Source organism: Lithobates pipiens, unplaced genomic scaffold, assembly GCF_037356315.1.
Source record: "Lithobates pipiens isolate NorthernLeopardFrog02 unplaced genomic scaffold, aLitPip1_a1.2 Scaffold_16, whole genome shotgun sequence".
In the NCBI taxonomy this organism is placed as follows: Eukaryota; Metazoa; Chordata; class Amphibia; order Anura; family Ranidae; genus Lithobates; species Lithobates pipiens.
The window spans coordinates 308,588,785-308,604,510 of record NW_027507748.1 but is presented as its reverse complement, the minus strand read 5'-3'; the positions used below and the strand labels follow the sequence as shown (position 1 = coordinate 308,604,510).

The following is a 15,726-nucleotide window of genomic DNA, read 5'->3' as shown; positions in this document are numbered from 1 at the left end:
TTTAATTTCAGTATAAATACAGCTGTTCTGTAAAGCCCTCAGAGGTTTGTGTTATAGAACCTTAGTGAACAAACAGCATAATGAAAGCCAAAGAACACACCAGACAGGTCAGGTTTAAAGTTGTAGAGAATTTGAAAGCAGGGTTAGCTTATAAAAAAAATATCTAAAGCTTTGAGCATTTCACAAAGCATTCAATCCATCATCCGGAAATGGAAAGAGTATGGCACAACTGTAAACCTATAAAGACATGGCTGTCCACTTAAACTGACAGGCAGGACAAGGAGAGCAATATTTAGAGAAGCAGCCAAGAGGCCCATTGTAACTCTGGAGGAGCTGCAGAGATTCCCAGCACAGGTGGGAGAATCTGTCCATAGAACAACTATTAGTCATGCACTCTGCAAATCTGACCATTATGGAAGAGTGGCAAGAAGAAAGCCATTGTTGAAAGAAAGCCATAAGAAGTCCCACTTTCAGTTTGCAAGGAGCCATGTGAGGGATACAGCAAACATGGCAGAAGGTGCTCTGGTCAGATGAGACCAAAATTGAACTTTTTGACCTAAAAGCAAAATGCTATGTGTGACAGAAAACTAACACTGCACATCACCCTGAACACTCCATCTCCACCGTGAAACATGGTGGTGACAGCATCGTGTTGTGGGGATACTTTTCTTCTGCAGGGACAGGGAAGCCAAATACAGGGCAATCTTACACACGAGCAAATTTTCCATCAGAAAAAACTTGGATGGTTTTTCCGATGGAATTCTGCTCAAGCTTGGTTTGCATACACACGGTCACACAAAATTTTGCTGAACTTTCGACCGTCGAGAACGTGGTGAGGTACGACACTACGACGAGCCGAGAAAATGAAGTTCAATGCTTCTGAGCATACATCGATTTGTTTCTGAGCATGCGTAGAAATTTTGCGCTTAAGAATTTGTACAGACGATCGAAATTTCTGATTGGAACTTTTTTCCGACAGAAAAATTGAGTACCTGCTCTCAATATTTTGCTGGCGGGAATTCGCCCAGCAAAAGTCCGATGGAGCATACACCTGGTCGCATTTTCCGACCAAAAGCTCTCATCAGTCTTTTGCTGGCCAAATTTCCGATCGTGTGTACGGGGCATTAGAGTCTGCAAAAGACTTAAGACTGGGGCGGAGGTTCACCTTTCATCAGGACAAAGACCTTAAACATACAGCCAGAGCAACAATGGAATGGTTTAGATCAAAGCAAATGCATGTGTTAGAATGGTCCAGGCAAAGTCCAGACGTAAATCCAATTGAGAATTTGTGGCAAAATTGTGGTTCACAGATGCTCTCCATCCAATCTGACAGAGCTTGAGCTATTTTGCAAAGAATTTCACTCTCTAGATGTGCAAAGCTGGTAGAGACATACCTAAAAAGACTTACAGCTGTAATTGCAGGTGGTTCTACAAAGTATTTACCCAGGGGGGCTGAATACAAATGTACGCCACACTTTTCACATATTTATTTGTAATTTGTAATCATCATTTTCCTTCCACTGTACAATTATGTGCCACTTTGTATTGGTCTATCACATAAAATCCCAATAAAATATATTTACGTTTTTGGTTGTAACAAAATGTGGAAAATTTCAAGGGGTATGAATACTTTCTTCAAGGCACTGTATCTAGGGAATGAAAAGGAAGTGTGGACACTGGTTCAGGCAGGGGACTGGTGGTATTTGGAAGAAAGTGTGCTGGCCTGACTGGCATTGGGGATGAGTTCCCATATTATTGCATAGTATTTGTGTAGTCCCCTCATAAAAGGCCTTTCCAGCTAAAGCTCAGATAAGGTTTTCAAACCCCCCAGCTGAAAGTATTCATGTAGGCCCCTGGTGTGGTAACTGAGGTATCAACTGCTTCTAGGAGGCACAACATGCACACTGGGTGTTACATACACACTCTTCCAATCATTACATTGTGCTGAGTGTTCTATACTGCATTCTATTACACTCTGTACAATGTGCATTATATTTTAAAGAATGATGAGATCCCCTGTATTGTCCCCTATTGTTCTATCTACACAATTCTGCACATTATGTAATGCAATATATACAAAACATTATGTAGTGCATTGTTAGGTATAGTAATGCAACACAGTACTTAAAGTGAAGACCTATGGAGTGCACATCATACAGCAGTGTACACAGATTGATGCTAAGTGCAGAATATAACCACAAATACCAGCCTCACTAGCTATGATTATTTTGTGATAATGTAACAATTACAAAATAAAACAAATTAACACATATTGTGCAAACAACAATCCATTAATATAAGCAAATAAAAACCAAAGTGTAATCTTTAATAGAATATGATTGAAGAATGGGGAATGGGACTCTTTAGGTACCAAGTAACAATTTAAAAAGTTCTAAAAATATTGTTTATTCACAAAGCTTTAAAATGTTACCATACATATAAAAGATTGCAATTAAATCCATCAATGGTTATCTGCATCATATATATGTTCCATTAATGAAGATGTCTTGAATATCAGCCTGAAAAACCTCAACGTATTTCAACTCATAGAGAGTCTTCATCAGGAGATTACAGTATATTCTAAAAACTAAATACACATAAGTAACAATAGCAATATCAAAGACAGTTCCAAAAAAAGGAAGAGACACTTACAAACCACTACAAATAAACTTACCTACACAAAACCAAATGATGCCTTGGTAAAAAAGAGAGAGGATGCAAATCCAAAAGAGACCCTGAAGAATGGGTCCCTGGTAACATTGTAAAACTTTGTGAATACAGAATATGTTTTTTAAACCTTTTGTGGTTACTTGGTACCCCAAATAGTCCTATTCTACATTCTTTGATCATAAAAACCAAAGTGGTATGCGCTCTTCAAATAATGTGTACCAAATTCAATAATATCATATCAGTCCCATAAGTTCAATTCAAATAAATATAATCAAAAGTGCTTAATACAAAGATTAGTGCTTGGAAATCAAAAGTTCAGTGTCTATTCAGTGCATTTATCCTTTGATTAGCTTTTTAATGTGCTCCACCACCAATCAAAAGTTTTCACCACCAAATGCCCAAAAACACTCACCAGATGGAGTTGCTAGTATATATCAAAAACCAGCATACACGCTCAAATCTATAGATTTCATCAGGATCTTTAGGATACTTTTCCAGCACGGCACCTCTGCAATACGTCACATTAAACCCAACTCCTTTCATAAACATCAAAGAGAAAGGAAGAAAAAGGAGGCTTTTATTGCACAATATTGTCCATTTTATTAATACAAATTTAAATATTCACCACCCGCTTACATTAAAAAGTGTCTTCACCAACACTAGTATAAAACACATTAGGATGTCAATACAAGCCGTCTCCAGCTGCTCTCCTATAGCTGAAACCTCTAACCCGATCAATTGTGATGGCGTCACATCCCTAACCACGCCCTATGCCTTCCCCTGGAAGTTGTCAAGAAACAAAAGCATAGGGCATGGTTTGTGAAGATGATAACATTGCAGTTGATCAGGTTAGAGCTTTCAGCATTAGGAGAGCGGCTGAAGCTGGCTCATTTTGACATCCTAATGCATTGTATACTGTGGATTGGTGTTGGAGCACATTAAAAAGCAAATTAAAGGACAAATACACTGATTAGACACCGGACTTTGGAATTTCATCACTAATCTTCATATTAAGCTCTTTTGATCATATTTATTTTAATCAAACTTATAGGGCTGACATGAGATTATTGAATTTTGTATACATTGGGTCTTATTTACTAAGACTGGAGAGTTCAAAATCTGATGCAGCTGTACATGGTAGCAAATCAGTTTCTAACTTCAGCTTGTTCAATTAAGCTTTGACAAAAAAACCTGGAAGCTGATTGGTCTCTATGCAGAGCTGCACTAGATTTTCCACTCTCCAGTTTTAGTTAATCAACCCCATTATTTGAAGAGCACATACCACGTTGGTTTTATTTGTTTAAAGTAAGATGTTTATGTTTTCACAATATGTGTTACTCTGTTTATTTTTGTAATTGTTACATTATCACAGAAAAATCATAGTTAGCGCTGCTGTTCATTGTTTGTGGTTAAATTTGGGAGTTGACTTCTCCTTATTGGCAACTGCTACACTGATTATATATGTTTTCAGTTGTGCAGTTCACAGGTTTTTTTAATTTAAGTGCAGAATAACCTGATGCTGAAGTGTGGACTGCAGTATGCATGGTACACTGAAGAGTAAATGTGTGTTATACAAACATTTCAAGTACAATATTCCCAAACCTGAGACTGCCCTTCAAAATAACAGACAGTTGGCAAATATGAGTGCTCTAAGCACAGATGTACACATGTAGACTAGCATAATAAAAGAGTAGCTCTGAAATGAGTAGGCAGAGTTCATGATGAGTTGTCACTCAAAATTACATCAATATGTTTTCATGCTGTAGCTTCCTCATAGCTTTTTACTCTGGCCACCCTTGTACCCTGCTAAGGGTAGAAACTGGTGGACCTCATATAAACACTTAAATGTATGTAACCATTCTCCCAGGACATCTGTGTGTTTTTCATTTCCAGACACTGTCCATGCCTATTGCACATACTTACCTTCACTTCACTCCCCCACTGGTTGTGTCTTGGATCACAACCAGGTCTATGGTCTGTCTTCTTGTCCACATTTGACAGAGCTGGAAACCAAGCACCAACGCTGGAGGCGATTAAAGTGGTTGTAAACCCTCTCCTATACCCAGTGAAGTGAATAGCCTCAGATGAAACACAGAGATGAAATAAATCTCCCTACATACGCTTTACATGTATATGTGCGTCTTTCCCTTTTTAGACTCTTTGGAAAGTGCAGGTCATGTTAGAAATCGTGTTTCCTCATTCAGCAGTGGGTGTGGAGTCTGGCCTTACACTGTGTGGGAGCTGAGTGGAGGAAAGGGACACACCTCCACTACACATAGGCAGAGGAATGAAGGAACATGCAGAGCTGTACTGTGAATAGACAAGCTCTCTGCTTATCTACCTCTAAGCTCCCTCCCCGACACAAATTTTCAGCTGCTGTTAACTTGTGTGTCGGAGAACTTGTCAGAAGTGATTCTGCTGATAACAGAGGAAAGGAGCAGCAGAAAGACATGCCACTTAGAGCTTTGGAGACGAATAAGTAAACACTACAGATATATGTGCCTAGGTCTAATTTTAAATGGGGTTTACAACCACATTACAACTTTACAACCACTTTAATGCTCTTACATACTTAAAAATACTTTCTCCACTTCCGGAAGCCAAATGGTGCAGCAGAGCATAGGAAACATCAGTTGAGTATGTGCTGCTGGTGGGGCCACCGGTAAAGTGTACATATTTCTTTGCCCCGTGTTTTCAAAGAACAAATTTTCTTTAACCCCAGGAATCCTGGTAGGTACTGTCATGGTATTCTCCCTATCGTCTTTCCCCCCTGCATCCCGCTAACACAGCACTGAGCATAAGCTAATGATTTCAGGATACTTTTCTGCTGCCGATGCCCTCAGACTCTACCATGTGACTGTTAGGCTAAAAATGCTGAAAAACAACCAGGTCAGCTGGGAGGTCCCCCCCCCCCCCCCCCAAGAAAACTGAGAACCAGCCGCCACTGGATAGATACAAGATTAAAAGAGAAGAGGAGAGGTAGTGTTTGTGATGGAGGCAAATTACATATTGTCAGGAAATTAGAAGCAAGGGATAAAACTGGACTTGATCATAGTTGAGCAGGGACTATTGTACATGACAGAGAAACCAAGTAAACCAAGGACAAATGAAGGAAAAAATAAATAACATAGAGAACTGTACTTTAGGCAGAAATGGGAAGAGAGGAGGAAATGAGTGAGGAAGAAAGCAAGCAGCTAAAATAAAAAAGAGCCAAGAGAGCATTGGCCACACAGAAAGGAGTAAAACCTCAACTGCTAGTGGAAGGGTAAAGAATTGGCAATGGAGGAGACTCGCATTGAAGAAGAGCGTTGGCGGGGGGGGGGGGGGGGGTGTCATAACACACTAAGGTAGAAGGAATGGGGTGAGTGAGGTTACATGTGAACCTTCACTAGGAAAGACAGGAAAACAGATACAACAGAAATGTAGAAATGTGCTGACAGAAAAAAAAGACCAAGTGATCCATCGAGTCTGCCCCATTTTTTAAATGTATGCTTTGTATTTGTTTGGGGGTTTTTTCTCTCTCTTTACCTAAGTATAGATTTATGTTTGTCCCAAGCATGTTTGAAACCACTTACGGTTCACTGATCTCTGCTGGAGGTCTATTCCAAGTATCAACTTACTCTTTCAATAAAATAATACTTTCTAAGATTAGTTTTGAATTTTCCTCCTGCTGGCTTGAAGTCATATCCCCATGTTCTTGATTGTGGCCTCATATTAAAAATACTGCCTTCCTGAACCTTATTCACCTCCTTCATGTATTTAAAGGTTTCAGTCATATCTCCCCTTTCCCTGTTTTTCTCCAGACTGAATATATAAGGTTTCTGAACTCTCCCCTGAGGTTTTTAGCCCTCAGACCTTTAACCATTTTTGTTACCGGTCTCTGGACTCATTCTATCCTATCAACATATTTTTGTAAGTGAGGTCTCTAGAACTGGACACAGTATTCTAAATGAGGTCTAACTAAAGATATAGGGGAACCAGGACTTCCTTGTTCCAATCCCTCAAGTGATGCATCCTAGAATTCTATTCACTTTTTCCACTACCTAGACACACTGTTTGCAATCTTATGAAATAAGTGCTCCCAAATCTTTTTCCTTTGTGGTGCTAGCCAACACTGTACAACCCCCCCCCCCCCCCCCCTCCGAATGTTGTACTCTGTCACTAACTGACATTTTTGACACTTTGTGGGAACCAGTGACACTAATACAGTGATCAGTGCTATGCAATGTCACTGTACTAATGACACTAACTGGGAAGGGGTTAAACATCTAGGGTGATCAAAGGGTTAAATGTGTGCCTAACCAGTGTTTTTGTGTACTATGTGTGCAGCTTTTACTAAGGGATGTGGTGGATTTTATTCCCTTATTTCCCCTTGCAGGGAAACAAAAACTACCACACCCCTGCTGGCAGTCATTGCTTACATACAGTATGTAGAGCTCCATCGTGTCTCCCCTCGCTAATCAGCAGGTGCCATACATGGATCAAAATTCGACTGGTCCAGCCAGAACCAGCCATATTCCAATCCATGTATGGGCTTGCCAACTGTACACAAGTTGATTTATCGATCGACTTGTGTGCAACCAGCCTGTCTGGTTTTTTTAATGAACGATCAGTGCTGCCACTGATCGTTAGCTAGCAGAATACAATAGATGAGTGGGGTTGATTCCCCCATCCACATTGTATCTGCAGATGGAGGAATCAGTACATTTTTGTTGTTCAACCCCCCCCCCATGTATCTTGTATGGTCTACCTAAGAGGGTACAGCAGCAGAGTGACAATGCTGCAGTGATTTTACAGCAGAAGAGTGTTGTTATCCTACCAATGAAAGTGCCTATTCAATGTTACTGTCAGAACTAACAGGGAATTTACAAAATGTTGTAGGTAACTAGACCCTTCAGGGCCCTGGTGCAAGAAACCATGAAGGGCCCCTCTGACCCATGGCCATGACCCTAATGAAATCATGGCCTGATCGCAAGTGCGACCTTTGCGGCCCTGGTAGTTTTGCCACTTATGTCTGTACTTTTTTTTTTTGCCATTTTAATTTAATTTTTTGTACAATTTTACTTTTTACAAGTCTTTTAAGAGCCCCATTGGGAGGCTGTTGTGAAATATCAGGGGTCTAAATAGACGCAGCCCTCAATCTCCATTCCTGCAGCCTGAGCTGCACAGAATAAATGGATAGGAATAGCACAGAGTACTAGCTTCCGTTCATTCACAAACTGAAATAGAGTAAACACAGTTTACTCTGTTTCAGTTGTGATAGGACAGAATCAGTGATCAGTACTGATCACTGTCTCTTTCCATTAAGAAAAGGAAGGGGTTCGGTAAGTACAGAGCTTCCCATTCATTCACAAATTGAAATATAGTAAACACAGTTTACTCTGTTTCAGTTGTGATAGGACAGAGTCAGTGATCAGTAATGATCACTGTCTCTGTCCATTTAGAAAAGGAAGGGGTTCGGTAAATCACATATTTACCAACCCCTTCCTTGCTCTCCATCCTGACACATCCCCCACAGCAGCTAGCGGGAGAAGGGTGGGGCAAAGCCAGAAGCACACAGGGGGGCATCAGGACCTAGATAGGGAGGGCAGTGGGGGCAGCACGCAGAGAAACCGATCCCCCCTCCATTTTCCTTTTGCAGCCACTGAATGCCCACAGAAGGGAGAGGAGGAGAAGCAGGCTTTCAGCGGCTGCAAAAGGAAAATGGTGGGGATTGGTTTCTCTACATTCCATCCCTGCTGCCTCTCCTTTCCATGTGTACAGGGGGGCCACACAGGCCTCCTGGAGCATTGAGCTGGGTTGCAATTGTGACCCCTGTGTTTATGTCCCTGTTCTGAGGCTATCTAGAAAAACAGAGGGCCTAGTCTTACTGGTATGAACGGCTTATGTCACATATATGATTTTTTACATTAGTTTGACACAAGTTCTACTTGAAGTCAAACTTCAACAAAAAAGGTATTAAAATACTTAAAAGCATGTCACCCTTACATCCATTAACAATTAAAGTGGAACTATGAGCAAAATAAATATGACATATGATGCAGTCTGTAGCTAGCAGTAACACATAGCATTTTTGGTTTCTTAAAGTTGAATTCCAGGTTTACTATTGCTTTAAATAAATTGTTTGGGCCAAGCTGGATCAAACTAATTATTTACATACCAGAACAGTCTGCCCATTGTGGCTGATGTAACAAGCTGTAATAGCATTGGCTACATACAGTAAGAAAGTGTTCTGATAGCAGTATGAGATGTATTTTGTCTACAGCCAGGTATGGATTTAATTGGTCTTAGTACATCCCTGCCATTCAGGAGAGGCCTTGTATTTTAATCAATTAATACAAAGCTTCCTTAATGTCATAATCTCCACCTCGGCCAACCTTGGACTTTGAAGGCTAAATTAACTTTTTCCAGTAAATAGCCCATGCAGTCAAAGGACCTCATTAGGTATGAAAAAACTGTACAAAATGTAAAATTCGCGTCAGGTTTTTTTGTAATACCTGTAGGCTTTTTTGTCCCCCCCCCCCCCCCTTTTCGCAGAAGCCCTGCCAAAAAACTCCCAGCTAGCTATCCCCAAGTCCTGCTTCATTAGGACAATCTCCCCCACTATTGTGTGAAACCCATTGGGGTGAGTGAAAACCAAAGATTTTTGAGTCTAGTAACAAGGCAGGACGTGGGTATTGGTAAATGGGAGGTTTTCAACTTGGCTTTCGGTGGTCTCAAATAGCCTACAGTTATCACAATAACATTAAAAAACATTTTACAGTTTCACATTTTTTTAAATAACTACTGGGGTCCCTTGACTGCATATGCTATTTTCTGGAAAAGGTGAGCTTAGCCTTTAAGTAAACAACAAATTAAAGCTTAACTCCAGCTGATATGTTTGAAGCAGTTACAGCAACAGATTTAAAACATATAAAGGAAAGATAACCCCTGTCAGTGTTATATGGTCTGTGGTAACAACTCTATAACCTTCAGTTTTGCTGGACAGCTTTATCGCAATATAGGTGTAGAGGAAAGTATAAATAAAGGCACGTAAAATGAAAAAAAATATATATATCTTGCATTTTGTATATTACTATTACAGATATTAATCCAATATGGTTCCATATATATATATATATATATATATATATATATATATATATATATATATATATATATATATATATATATATATATATATATATTGTATAGTGTATAGTGCTATCAACAACATTACAAGCATTTAAGCCTAAAATGTAACCTGCTCATTGGCAATAAAACAACAAAACATTATGTGAGCAAATGAGAGCCTCAATTATGCCATTTGGTAAAAAGTAAGTACCTAGTCCCTAAGCTTGCTCAAAAAGTAATTAGTAAGTGTACTTAGTAAAAACACATTCTATGGGTGACCTTGATAATGTTCTTTATGTGATAAGCACTTTTATTTTGCATTTGATTGAAATAAATATAAGAACATAATTAAAATATAAAAGATAATGATAACTTTTGAAGTACCATAAAAACATAAGTTACTTTTTGGCATCTAAAATATTAGGAGTTACAATTATGATTAAAACAGAATGCATCACAGAAATAATAAATAAGATAAACAGCTTTTAGCACGGCTTTAGATTTAATAATGTTTGATCTAGGTGTAAAATTCTAAAACCACTACCATTTCAGTGGTTATGTATAGTACATATCGATGCTAAGCATACTGAGAAGACACTTGCATAGACAACAGGACAGACTAAGCAAAATACTAAGGTAGACTCCAGGTAAATTGCTAAATACATAGTTGAAATACATACATGAGAACTATCTTACCTGCAAAAGATTAAAATGTCTGTCAAACTAGTCTAGTAATGATAGCATTCAGGAAAATAAATTCAATAAATATATATATATTTTTTTAGAGGGTTTAATTTACAGTTTTCTCTGCCTTTGCAGAGGGGTTGGACTGAGGGGTTACAGGGGTTGGAAAAAACTATTAAGCTACTGGGAGTGTTTACAATGCTCAGCTTTTATTTTATTTAGGGGAAAAAAAAAACGTTTTCCCAAAAGAAAACAAAACCTGTTGCCGTAACTTAAAAAGTGGTAGCTTTAAATGTATTTGTTACCTACAGTGTGTAAAGCCCATTTAATACACCACTGTTCACAAGGTGACAACATTTTAATTTCATAGTGTGACGTGGTTTGTCTCAACCCTGGTAATTGCCTCTTTTGGTGGAAAGTATGACATGTTAAAAGAAGTGGAAAATCAACAGACCTACTGACAGGATCAACCAGTAAAAAACAGGTTACACAGGGGACTTAGTTACTCACTGATCACTTTTTAAATAAATATGCTGCATTCATTGGCATTTTTTAACATCTCCCTGGTGTTCAGCTATAAGAGGACAACCATATTTTTAGTACTATATGACTTTTTTTCACATTTGCAAATCAGATTTCTCTTCTGAGTTTTAAATCATACATAAAAAATAATACAACATTTGTCATAACCCAATGGGACCAAGAAAAAAATGGCTGTCTACTTTCAGGTTGAGTTTAGCAATTTTTTAGTTCACTTTCCCTTCTAAAATATTAAAGATGAGTAGTGTCCAACCTAAAAAAAGCACCATTACATTTATTACATCATGTTTTCAATCTGCTAGACAATAGTTAATAGAAAATGAATTCTATAATTTGTTAAGAATTATTTAAGCTCATGTTTTAGGCTATAGCAGAAAAATGTATCTATTAATAATATATTTAGGACCATCAATATGCATGAAATAAAGTACTTGACTAAAAATCCAGGGTCACTTATGTATGTTTCAGGTATTTATAACATTTTTGTATCATTTCAGTGATGTGGTAATTCTCAAAGATCCTAGTGCTATAGGGATCCTCACAGCTATATGAACAAACTCTATATCTTTTACCCATGTATTGGGAATAAACACTTTAAAATCATACATCATACTAACAGCTGCAACACCCACTTCAGGACAGCTACAACATGTAAGATTGCAACAATTAGTCATTGGAAACAGTAAAAAGATAACTAAGGTACAACCACACACCACATGAATTACTACCAGTAGTTGCTCCATTTATATTTTCCACCTCAAAATAAACTTAAAGATGGGCTCTAAAGGCCTGCAACAACTTTTGTGACATATATACATATAAGTTAAATCAATATATCTGTATATTATAGTAACATCATTAATTATTATTATTAATAATAATAATAATAATAATAATAATAATAATAATAATAATAATATAATAAGAGCCCAGCACATAACTATGCTTACTAATAGTTAACTGATAAATGAATAAATCAAGCTTATATTTTACTATACATTTATGTTATTTTTAATACAAATGGTACCGTATATTATATTTGTTGCAAAAATTATGAAATATTATGTATTATATTACAATTAGAATAAAAGTAAATAGTATGAAAAAAGAAGTAGACTTGTTACACTAATAAAACATATTTTAAAATATAAAACATGAAAAATGTTACAAAAGTAAATCTAACACATACTAAAAATAAAACTACACTCAATAAATAATCAGCAGATTCAGGACATGTAAATGTGAAATAAAGGAATGTTTATTGGAATAGGCTAAAAAAATAATTAAAAAAAATATATACATGGACTTTTTGTACTTGTAATTGCGCTATAACTTTATACATAGTATGCACTGTACTTACATACAGTTTGGATGAGCACTGCTATCTCCAGATGTAGGCACCACTTCAAGCTGGAAAGCCTAATTAAGCCTGATGTCTTTTTCGTGGCTATTTATCAGTCTCTGTGCATATACTAAGGCTCCAGACGTTCTGCAAAGTCCACAGCTTCATCAGCCCTCTCTATAATCTCACACACCAACTTCCCACACAGCCCTCCCTCTGGGTCACTGCAAGGGCAGCGAAACAGACATAAATCAAATAAAAAGTGGATCATTGGGGACAGAGGCTACAGGGACCCAAACGTCACACATTCCCATAGTCCTTTTGCTTGGAGTGAAGAAATAGTTATGCTCTTTTGCCCAATTGTTACAAAACTTTTACCTACTTAACAGACAGTAGCAATTTCTATGGCATGAGAATGGTTAAATGATTACATGCTGCAGTTTTTGTGCATGTGCATAATATATACTTTATCTTTATACAATATATATATATATATATATATATATATATATATATATATATATATATATATATATATATATATATATACATATATATATACACACACACAAAAACACCTTTTTGCAAGCCGTGATGATGTCATGTGTTGATTTGTTTTTATAGTAAAGGCCATTTCCACAAAAATACCCTTCAATTAACTTTTTGATCTCATTGTGCTACCACAGCCCAGAGTGCCTTATAGATGAGGCTGTGGAAAATGGTTTTACAGATGGAAGGAGAAAAAGGGTAAGTAGTAAACCCTATTCCAAAGGCGGTAAGTGGAAAACTGCGCTTAATACCAGAACAGACCATTATGAGTACCTCGTAATGCCTTTTGGCCTTTGTAAAGTCCCGGCAGTTTTCCAGGAATTTATTACTGTTGTCCTTAGAGATTTGTTGCAGTTATGTGTGGTGGTTTATCTTGACGATATCCTCATATTTTCCAAGTCCCTGGAGTGCCACCACACAGATGTTTGTCCTGTGCTTCAGAAACTAACAGAGAACAATCTCTATTGTAAATTGGAGAAGTGTGAATTCCATTGTGAACAGGTTAAATTCCTGAAAAAAATATATATTAGACTCAGCGCTTAGGATCAGAGACGGGTTGAGTGCCGCTACCCTAATATAATGACGGGTGATATTACACTATGACCCACAGCAGTATACCACCCTCACTTTGCTTACACACAGAAGTAGTAATTTTTCATATGTGACATAATAATAGAAATACTGTAACAGGTATAACACATAGAAAGATGGTAAAAACTATAAGGCCTTGAACTTAAAATTCCCATAGATAACTACATCCTAAGTGTGAGATGCCACACCAAAAAAATTAAAAAGTAATATGAAAAATGAATATATAATATCAGATATCGAAAAAATATATATATCACATTTAGTGTAAAAAGTCAATATATGTGTTAGTGAAAAAAATTCCAGAGAAAATTCAATGGGTTTCCAGTAGGGGTGCAACGGCTCGTCACCGATCCATGATCTGAACAGGTCACCCTGTTCGGATCGTCACAGAACGCAATCCATGGAGCGCTCCGCGGATCGCGTGGCTTTGGAAAGGGTTAAAGTATCGCAAAACGAAACAAAATGGATTTTTAATTTAGATACACTTCAACCAGCAGGCCTAAACATAGACCTAGATCTTAACTGTTTTCTGACTCATTTTTAATAAAACCCCCTCTTTTTTTCCCCCCTCCTTCTCCCTTTTTTTTCCTTTTAAAAAACACGTTCAAAATATAAAAGAATTTCCGTTTTTTGGTCTTAACCCCTGAAATAATGTTTGTAGACTTTCCAGTTTTTTTTTTTTTTGGGGAAACGTAAATTGGTAAGGGATAATGATTTAGAAAGATACTATTTTTAATATTCTATTTCTAACCTATTATGCGAAACCCAATCAGCTCTCTTTGATTATAATTCCCATCACATATTTGTTATCAATTTCTATGTCAACTTTTATTTTATTTTTTACTCATACAAACATTGTATTTTCTCATAACATGTGGAGACATCAAATATAACACAGGTTTACAGTATATTTTTTATATATAATAAAAAATGGTTTTAATTTTTATCATTTATTTTTATTTTTTATTATTTTTTATTTACATGTTATTATATTTTTTTTATTCATTTATATTTTTTTCATTCAATCATTTTAATTCTATGTTTATTCAAATTTTTAATAATTTTATAGGATTATGTAACATTAAATATAAGAAAAACCTTTTAGCAAATATTTTATACAGTATATGGTGTGATGCATGTATATCATTTTAAGTCATTATGGATGTAATATATATCTGAAGGCATATGTTAGAATAGTAAACATCTGGCAATAGAGATACTGCTGAATTGCAATGTTTTTATTTATGGGATGCAGTGTCCCGACTATTCCCTTCACACGGCCAGTAACCATCTTACATATAGGGAATCTCAAATTGGCATTAATCGGCATATGCACATTTTAAGAGGACATTTTTCCAGTATAATGGTAACCAGATCGATCAGTGGTTTACCCTGTATAGAAAGGTTACTTTTGACCTTAACAAATACGGCTGCCGAGGGTTCGTGCATTCGCGCTAGGGACACTACACCCTATATAAGATTGAGAGGTGTAGCAATATGGCCGTTCCAGATGACGTCTTGATGACGAAACGTGCAGGGCATGGCCATAGTACGTCTCCTCTCTCGATCAGAGTGGTGTAGCTTGTTCAAGCCGGCGTCAGCTGTAATATTGTTGCATGCTAAACATACTGGCAAATGTGAGTACAACCTTTAAATCAAAAAATTATAACTCTAAAACAATACTACACTATGGACATTCCTCTTTTTATATGGAATAACTGGATAAGGGGCTGCAATATGCTGAAGTAAGAAGGTTCCAGCAAAACACCTTAAAGCGACACAGGGGCTTACACTGTGAATGCGCAAATACCCCTAAGGGGTAAGGCATCTGGTGAGTGCAAAACTACTACCTGCACGGAAAGCGCACTGACACCTTCTTTCAGCACATCAAGGATCGATTACAGCACCCGTCACATTCACCAAAATAATTGTCCGTTGTGCACAAGTCACCTTTTTTAAGTTTATAGACTATATTACAGTTTTTAAGCATATTTAATTTATATATTCAATTTAATTTATTTATATATTTGCATCTAATCTCATATATCAAGTCAACATATATATATATATATATATATATATATATATATATATATATATATATATATTTGTTTATTTTTTTAGGGGGTCTAACATGTTTTTTCTGGTTTTCTGTGGTCTTTTGTGGTCCTTTTTTGTCACACTATTTAAGAGATCAACTTGGTTATCATTTCTATATTGGCCAAATAACACTAGCG

General features: G+C 36.9%; 1 protein-coding gene across 1 annotated transcript in view; it reads right to left on the bottom strand.

Annotated features, from left to right (window-relative positions):
* The window catches only part of LOC143982681 (bile acid receptor-like), a 132,064-nt gene extending 119,542 nt beyond the window's left edge, over positions 1 to 12,522 (bottom strand). Inside the window, exon 1 of the mRNA XM_077481607.1 lies at positions 12,368 to 12,522. The gene's annotated coding sequence lies outside the window, so the exon portion shown is untranslated. The remainder of the gene's footprint in view (positions 1 to 12,367) is intronic.
* Positions 12,523 to 15,726: the final 3,204 nt, after the last annotated feature.